The sequence below is a fragment of the Aotus nancymaae genome, unplaced genomic scaffold (assembly GCF_030222135.1).
Source record: "Aotus nancymaae isolate 86718 unplaced genomic scaffold, 86718_ANA_hifiasm-v0.15.2.pri h1tg000057l, whole genome shotgun sequence".
Classification (NCBI taxonomy): domain Eukaryota; kingdom Metazoa; phylum Chordata; class Mammalia; order Primates; family Aotidae; genus Aotus; species Aotus nancymaae.
Genome location: NW_026988471.1, coordinates 38,288,431 through 38,297,978, shown reverse-complemented (window position 1 = coordinate 38,297,978; position 9,548 = coordinate 38,288,431). Strand labels below are relative to the sequence as shown.

Here is a 9,548-nt window from a genome sequence, read left to right as displayed (position 1 = left end):
TCTACTTTTTTTTTTTTTGAGACATAGTCTCACTCTGTCACCAGGCTGGAGTGCAATGGTTCAGTCTCAGCTTACTGCAACCTCCAACTCCCGGGTTCAAGAGATTCTCCTGTCTCAGCCTCCCGAGTAGCTAGGACTACAGGCGCATGCCACCATGCCCAGCTAATTTTTGTAATTTTAGTAAAGATGGGGTTTCACCATATTGGCCAGAATGGTCTCGATCTCTTGACCTCATGATTCACCCACCTCGGCCTCCCAAAGTGTTGGGATTACAGGTGTAAGCCACCGCAACTGGCCATACTTCTTCAACTTTAAGAAGTCCCAGAGTTCTCCCAGAAGCCACTGCTCTTCCTCTTTCCCTAAGTGGCCTGAGGTAATCTGTGAAAATGGTTCGCTATTCACTTGACCAGGAGAACCCCACAAAGTCATGGAAATCAAGAGGTTCCATCTTCATGTTCACTTTAAGAACACTCATGAAACTGCCCAGGCCATCAAGCGTATGCATATACAAAAAGCCACAAAGTATCTGAAAGATGTCACTTTACAGAAACAGTGCATATCATTCGGATGATACAATGGTGGAGTTGGCAGTGCGGCTGGACACAAGGTCGGTGGCCCAAAAAGAGTGCTGAATTTTTGCTGCACATTCTTAAAAATGCAGAGAGTAATGCTGAACCTAAGGGTTTAAATGTAGATTCTCTGGTCATTGAGCATATCCAAGTGAACAAAGCGCCTAAGAGGCCCTGCCAGACCTACAGAGCTTGAATCAACCCATACATGAGCTCTCCCTGCCACACTGAGATGATCCTTACTGAAAAGGAACAGAGTGTTCCTAATCCAGAAGAGGAGGTTGCCCAGAAGAAAAAGATGTCCCAGAAGAAACTGAGTAAACAATATTATTATAGCACAGGAGTAAATTCAGCATTAAAATAAATGCAATTAAAAAGAAATCCCAACTACATTTCTAGAAGAAACAGCCTCTCACAAGAGATTGGACTAGGAGTAGAACTCTGAACCAAGCAACCAAATCTATACCCAAGTGGGGTTAGATTCCCTTTCAAGAATTTGAAATAGAATGCTATCCTAGCCAGAGTTCCTCGCCCTGCAAAGCAGAGCCTGAGATAGAGATCTGCATGCTGTAATTTATTTAAGGATCACAGAGAACATAAGTGCAGGATAAGGGAAATGAAAAAAGATAGTAAGAAAAACCAGTACAAGGGTATGTTATTGAACTGGGCATGGCAAACAGCAACCAGTGCTCATTCTGTGGGACCTGCTAACGAGCCTTCTGATATGCATCTCAGACTGTCTCAAGTATTTACCCAGCCTTTCCTTTATGAACAGTACTGATTAAATGCTTGATAACCCTTTATTTTCCAGTTTTCAGATAGTGACTTGGTTCCCTAGCATCCTCCAAAAGTTACCAATAAATATTATTTTAGTATGATTATTAACTCATAGGTTTAAATATATTTGATGTATTTAAATCCATTGCAGCTATTATTTCTAATTAGTGCTCAAATTATCCCATCTTTGGCCAGTGGAAGCTTATTCGTGTTAGTTCCTGAGTCTCAGTCATCTTTGCTAGCAGTCTTACTTTCTGATGTAATAAGATATTCTAGAGCAGCTCTATTCAATAGAGCTTTCTGTGATGATGGCAATGTTCTTCATCTGTGCTATGTGACACTGTAGCCTGTAGCCACATGTGGTTATTAAATATTTGAAATGTGGCTAATGCAACTGAGGAAATGAATTTTAAATTTAATTTTGATAAATTGTATTTCAAATAGCCACGTGAGTAGTGCCACCATATTGAACAGCAGTTCTAGAGCAGCTTTTTGTGTAACAAATGAAGTCTAGGTTCAGAGAAGCAGGATTTGTCTGCCATAGAATTCAATCTTGAGAGTGCAGGGACTGACTGCATCTAAATAATCTGGGAAATCTTTGTAAGATATTCATTTCTGAGCCTCTTCCCCAGATATTCTGATTCATCGTATATGAGGTGGTGCTCAGGAATCTGTTTTATTGTTGTTATTTTAATGTTACCATGTGATCTAATGAGCAGCTCTGGGAAACACTATATTAGACAGCTGGAATGTAATATTTATGTTACAGTTATGGTACAGTGAAAATCATTCCAACAAAGCAATTGTACATCTTTAACTCCGTATGGCCGGTTTTAGAACTTCTCAGAAGACCGCAGCACTCTGCTAGTTATGTAATCAAGAGCAACCGGTGCTTGTAGAGGTTTGCCTCTCTTCGGCTTCAGCACAGGCCTCATTCATCCATAATTTAAAAAGACACAAAACCAAGCCAAGAGTGAACAGCTTTCCCCCTCAGACCAGCCATTAGGATCCACTATGCCTCCTGCGTATGTCAAGAACTGACATTTCACCCTGCTTGCACAATGGCAAGTTAGCCTGCCACAGATTCAGGATACTGGCAGAAGACATGAGACTCCTGGGCCAAAGACAAAGGACTTTGTTTCACTCAGCACAGCAAACAGCATGAGATTCATGTTCACATTAGTTCTCCTTGCCCCCACTAAGGTCCAAGGGGGTAACACAGAGTAGCCCAGTAGCACACACAGTAGATTCCAACATAGCCAAAAAACTCCAATCATTTATAATAGGCTACAAACAAAGTTGCTCAGCTTTGCCCCAAAAAGGGTCATCATCTTTATGATACTATGCAGCAAGCAAACCTTCTCTCCATTCCAGACCGAGATACTACCTCTGTCTTCCAAGGCTGCTTTCCAATATGCAAACATCTTTGAAAAATGTGGCCAGGCACGGTGGCTCACGCCTGTAATCACAGCACTTTGGGAGGCTGTGGTGGGAGGATCATGAGGTCAGGAGTTCAAGACCAGACTGACCAACATGAAGAACCCTCAGTCTCTACTAAAAATACAAAAACTTAGCCGGGTGTGGTGGCACATGCCTGTAATCCCTGATACTCGGGAGGCTGAAGCAGGAGAATCGCTTGAACCCGGGAGGCGGAGCTTGTGGTGAGCCAAGATCGTGCCATTGCACTCCAGCCTGGGCAACAAGAGCGAAACTGTGTCTCAAAAAAAGAAAGAAAGAAAGAAAGAAAAATGCTATCAATGCTTCTGCTTGAACATGTGAAGAAATATGAGTGACAAATGGAAAATTGTCTCCCCCCAGTGCATGTCCCAGGACACTATTCCTGGCCCATCTGCAACATGATGAACCGCTAGAACCTGAACAGAACCCCTAGAACCTTTAGTCTATATAAAGATCCTTCTACTCCCTCCTAGCTATGATGACTTTGGACGTGGCTTTGTCCTCTGGGGGGATGTAGTAATGCATCCTTGGAAGAGCAGTCTCAGCCAGGTGCAGTGGCTCATGCCTGTAGTTGCAGCACTTCAGGAGGCCAAGGCAGGGGGATCACGAGGTCAAGAGATCAAGACCATCCTGGGCAATATGGTGAAACCCCATCTTTACTAAAAATACAAAAATTAGCTGAGTGTGATAGCATGGGCCTGTGGTCCCAGCTACTTGGGAGGCTGAGGCAGAAGAACAGCTTGAGCCCAGGAGGCAGCTGTTGCAGTGAGCCAAGATTGCACCACTGCACTTCAGCCTCAGTGACAGAGTGAGACTCCATCTCAAAAAAAAAAAAAAGAGCAGTCTTTAAAGTCAGTGTATCTGAATTCACATCTCAGCCACAACACTTACTAACTGTATGTCTTTGGGAAATTTATGTAACCTCTCCATGCCCCAATTTTCTCATCTACAAAATGGGAATGTTATTATACCTCAAGGTTATAAAGATTATGTGAGATAAAACATGTATTTAACCCAAGTTATATAGCAGATTCTCAGTAAACATTAGCCATTGCTATTACCACTCATTATTATTAATGTTTTCTCATGACTTTTCCCATCACAGTGGATCCACTTGCTCATAGAGAACCCTAGCACCCGCTGGCTTCTTCCTAATCCTAGCTTATACTTCCAATGCAACTTCAGAGCCAGTCTAACACCCTGTTGGGTTTGCTGTATTCCAGAAGTGTGTGAGTTATGGCCCACAAGCCAAACTCAGTCTGCCACCTGTTTTTGAAATTAAAGTTTTTTGGAACACAGTCACATCTATTCATTTACACATTTCCTAGGGTTGCTTTAGTATCGCAATACCAGAGTTGGGTAGTAAAGCCTCAAATATTTACTATTTGGCCCTTTGAAGGAAAAAGGTTACCAATCCCTGCTCCATTCTATTCACATATGATATACCCACCCCATCCAGCAACCTTTAAGATGGGTTGTTGATCAACAAGAAGGCCAGGAAAGGGTGGCAGTGAATTACTGCTATCTCTCAGTTTAACCTTTTAGAACACTGCTTTGTATTACTGTTCGTTGAGTATGTTACATAGTCCATCAGTTGGCCATTTAACAAGCAAAACATGCCGGGCGCGGTGGCTCACGCCTGTAATCCCAGCACTTTGGGAGGTCGAGGTAGGCGGATCACGAGGTCAAGAGTTCGAGACCAGCCTGGGCAACATGGTTAAAACCCCCATCTCTACCGAAAATACAAAAATTAGCCAGGTGTGGTGGCAGGTGCCTGTAATCCCAGCTACTCAGGAGGCTGAGGCAGGAGAATCGCCTGAACCTGGGAGGCAGAGGTTGCAGTGAGCCAAGATTGTGCCACTGCACTCCAGCCTGGGCGACAGAGTGAGACTTCATCTCAAAAAAAAAAAAAAAACAAGCAAAACATTAGTAAACCATCTTAGTGTAAGAGTATTAACTCAAAGACAGAAGACTTTTTTAAAAGAAAATTTCCTTGTGTTAAATAATTTTATCAAACAGTATTCTAAAAATGAATTTGCCTTTTAAATAAGAGTAAATATAGATAGAATTTGTCACTTTAATTCTCTCCACAAATGAAGACAGGCATTTGATGAATACTTATGATGGCCATAGTTAATAAATATTATTCATTAACTATGTATTTAGTACTGGGTTTCAGAAATGAGTCATGAGATATGTTTAGTCATAACAGAATAACATGTTTAGTCATTACAAATGACCACTTTCTCTTAGCCCCTCAGAATGTCAATATCCATACAGAATTTTTAACTTCTTTTAAAACATGTCCTTTCAGAGCAGAGACAGAAAGTTATTTGACATGCTGGCTCACTGTAACTTCCACCTTCTGAGTTCAAGGAATTCTCCTGCCTTAGTGTCCGGAATAGCTGGGATTACAGGCACCTGCCACCACACCCAGCTAATTTTTGTATTTTTAGTACAGATCGGGGTTTTACCACATTGCCCAGGCTGGTCTCGAACTCCTGACCTCAAGTGATCTGCCCACCTTGGCCTCTCAAAGTGCTGGGATTATGGATGTGAGTCACCATGCCTGGCCAGTTGATGTTATTACCACATTCAGAGGTCAGCCTTCAACAGCCTTCTGAAAAACAGCCCCAGACCCAAAAGTGCAAAAAGGGAGAAGGAGAGAGTGTTTAGTATTTAATAATTCATAGGGTTTTCTTGTTTTTATCTTTTTATAGAGATGGGGTCTCACTATGTTGCCCACGCTGGTCTCAAACTCAGGCTCAAGCAATTATTTTGCCTCAGCCTCCCAAAGTGCTGGGATTACAGGCATGAGCCAGCATACCAGGCTGGGAGTTTTGGTTACTGGCCAGGGTATTGTAAAGTTATCCAGGTGACTCTAAAGTACAGCCAGGTTAAAGCCCATTGACCCAGGCAAACTCCTACTGAGGCCAAGTGGTACACTTCAAGTCTGCTGCCTTTCTGCAGCCGAAAGCTTTCCAGAGGCCTCCAACAACCACAGCAAATAAACAATGGATCCTCTATGAAAAAAAAAAAAATTCAGAATTTTCCTTGGATGGGTGGGTGGGGACCGGGCTGGGTGGGGTTATAGGGTACTGAGAATAGGAATTTAGCCTTTTCAAAGAACAGGATAAAACTTAAATATTTAAGATCGACCATCCTATAATACGGGTGTGGTGTAATCCCTTAATTGATGTTGTAGCTTTGGCCTAGTTAATATGCTTTGTCCCAGTGTTTGGGACTATGTTCTCTTGGCCATCCTGTCCTTGGTTGAATATTCAGCAAGATGACCACCATTATTTAGAATTCTCCTGAGAGAGTAGCCCTAAAACTGAGGATTTGGCACGCTCCCTCTTTTCTCTTTGCCCATGGTGTTGCAATTTAAAGTGTTTCTGTGTTGTGTCTTCTCTTCCTTTGGGAATTTCCTCTGGAGCAGGAGATTAATCATTATGCAAATATTAAATACTCTGAACATTCTAGAAAGGAAGGGAATTTGTTTAAGCAATCCTGTTACTGCCATTTAAGTGAGAGATAACAAACAGCTGTTGTGATTTGTCCTGCATTCAAATTCTGTGCCGTTTGCATTATATCAAATTATATTCAATTTTTCCTTGAGATTCATATGCACCTCTGCCAAAACTTCTGGATTCCCATGAATCTTCAAATATATCAACCATCACCCAGCCTGTTTGCACCCACTCGGAGACCTAAAGGCTACTCTGGGAAAAGATAGATTAAAACATTTCTCTCTCGGAATGTTAGTTTGACTGAGATGTTATTTAGATTCTTTAAATAGCCTAAATGCTTGGAGTGATTGGAAAGGAAATGCTGCAGTCTAATGTTCCTAATAAATAGGGGAAGTCATGCTCTCTCAGGCACAGCCCTAAGGGAAAAACAAAGTCCTCTCTTTGTCCTGAAGGTCAAAACTCCATGGCTTGGCTTGTCGTATTCTCTCCCTCTGTGTCCTCGTGAGTTTCTAAACGATAGACTACGAGTTAATAATTCCCTATATTAAAATTCCCTGTTCAAATCACCATGTGGTTTCTCTCTTGGGGTCTGACCCATACTGATATGGGATCCTTGCTAAACACTGAACCCCCCAAGGGCAAAAGGCAGTGCTGCAGGGCTGGGCCCAGTGTGAGGCAAGTGAGGCAAGTGAGGCACGAGCTTTCGTGGATTGCAGGTCATTCAAGTGCAAGGTCACCTGGGGGTGAGTGCCTCCCTGAACAGTGTACCTTTAGATCCATTGCTTGCCTCACCCTCATCTATACCCTGCTCTGCCATTTTTCTTCCTTCTTTCTTTCTTTTATTTTATTTACTTTTTTTTTTTTGACAGAGTATTTCACTCTCGTTGCCCAGGCTGGAGTGCAATGGCGCAATCTCAGCTCACCGCAACCTCCGCCTCCCAGGTCCAAGCTATTCTCCTGACTCAGCCTCCCAAGTAGCTGGGATTACAGGTGCCTGCCACCACACCCAGCTAATTTTTGTTTCTTTTCTTTTTTTTTTTTTTGAGACAGAGTCTCACTCTGTCGCCCAGGCTGGAGTACAGTGCTGCAATCTTGGCTCACTGCAACCTCTGCCTCCCAGGTTCAAGCGATTCTCCTGCCTCAGCTGCCCCAGTAGCTAGGACTACAGGTACCCGCCACCACGCCTGGCTAATTTTTTGTATTTTTAGTAAAAACAGGGTTTCATGTGTTAGCCAGGATGGTCTCAATCTTTTGACCTCGTGATCATCCGCCTCAGCCTCCCAAAGTGCTTGGGATTACAGGTGTGAGCCACTGTGCCTGGCCTCAGCCTAGTCAACAGGGTGAAACCCCGTCTCTACTGAAAATACAAAAACTTGCTGGGTGTGGTGGCAAGTGCCTATAGTCTCAGCTACTCTGGAGGCTGAGGCAGGAGAATCACTTGAACCCAGGAGGCAGAGGTTGCAGTGAGCTGAGATAGTGCCATTGCACTTCAGCCTGGGTGACAACAGTGAAACGCCATCGTCTCAAAAAAAAAAAAAAAAAGAAAGAAAGAAACCACCAGGCACAGTGATGCACACCTGCAGTCCCAGCTACTTGGGAGGCTAAGGCAGGAGGATTGCTTCAGCCCAGGAGTTCAAAGCTGGAGTGCACTATGGTCACACCTATGAATAGTCACTGCACTCCAGCCTGGGTAACACAGCAAGACTACATCAAAAAAAAAAAAAGAACAAGAAGAAGAAAGAAAGAGAGACAAAGAGAAAGATAAGGGAGGGGAGGGGAGGAGAGGGGAGGGGAGCAAGGGAGAAGGGAAGGGAGTCTGAAGATTAGGTACCTTTCAGCCAGAGTAAAGAAGTCAAGACCATCTTCCCCAACTGTGCCCTTGACCTGCTACTGCCGACTTTGTCCAGTTCCTAGGAATTCATTTTCTGCTTGCACAAAAAAAAAAAAAAAAAAAAAAAAAATCACAGTTTCTATAGAGCATTTCTAAAACTAAGCAAATGTGACCTGAATTCCTTCATAAAACACTAGCTACCATATAGGCCAGATTCAACCAGCTTTTATGCACATCTGGAAATTTTAACAGAAATATGGAAGTGCTACCAAACCTGATCAACTTACTTTATTACATCTCTAAAACACTTCTGCCAGATTATTAACTGCAGCTACAAAGAATAACTCCAGAAAATGTTCTTGGATTTTATGTCATCCTTAGCCCAATATGTAAAACTCTCACAGCAGAGAGCCTAACACAGAGTGGGCAATCACCAAATATTAGCTCCTTTATCTTTCCCTTCCTCTAGTGCAAGTTGTAGAAATTAAATAGTGAGCTAAGCAAGCAGATCAGGAGAGAACTTCCGGAACGCAGGTTAACCAAAAACAACAGGATACAGGCTAATTACCGACAGGCGTGGTTCACGGCCCCCTCCAGCCACGTTTTGAGGGATGATATTGTCAGTTTTACCCAGGAACTAACCTTGGCCCAGAGCCTTCAGTTCACTTGACCAGGGACTTTGCATACCAGAGAAGTCACTCCCAGCCAACAGATACACTTTCCACATTCCCTTTAAACAAGCCTTGTGTTGGTATTAAGATAAGCTCGCTAAAGGTAACTAAGGGATAGGTCTGGAAACTATGAAACTAGGATAGGAAAAGTAGACTACATAAATAGGAGGCCCTGGAAGAACTTTAGGAGCAGCCCCAGGGCATGTCTTTGAGGTGAAGGTGGAGAGAAGCAGGGAATGTATATTATGACATACCAGTTTTGATACCTGTGTTCCAAAAAGAGTATTTATGACATTTGAGCACATATTTATTGGTTTGGGAAGGAGTAATAGTGAGATGATATGCTAAGCACTTTGACTGGTGCATAGGAAATAAGTAGGCAACAAGAAAGAGTTGCCACTATCATTACAATGTAGACTTTACTATTATTTAGTTTGTTAAAGACGTTACAGGGCGAGCTGCTAAGGTGGGTATCGTGGTAGGCTGAAAAATGGCCCTCCCAAAGATAGCAGGTTATTTTCCTGGAACCTGTAAAAGTTACCTTTATTGGGAAAAAAAAAAAAAAGGCGGGGGGTGCTTTGTAGATGAGAGTAAGTTAAAACTCTTAAAATGGGAAGATTGTCTTGGATTATTTGGGTGAACCTTAAAAAATGCAATCACAAGTGATCTTATAAGACAGAGGAAGATTTCACACCACACACACACACACACACACACACACACACAGGCAAGGTGAAAATAGCAAAAACAGAAAAGACAGACATTTGAAGAT

At 42.8% G+C, this 9,548-nt stretch overlaps 1 pseudogene; it reads left to right on the top strand.

Moving 5' to 3' along the window:
* The first annotated feature begins 386 nt into the window (after positions 1–386).
* Positions 387–933, top strand: LOC105716099 (large ribosomal subunit protein uL22-like; annotated as a pseudogene).
* The last annotated feature ends 8,615 nt before the right edge of the window (positions 934–9,548 follow it).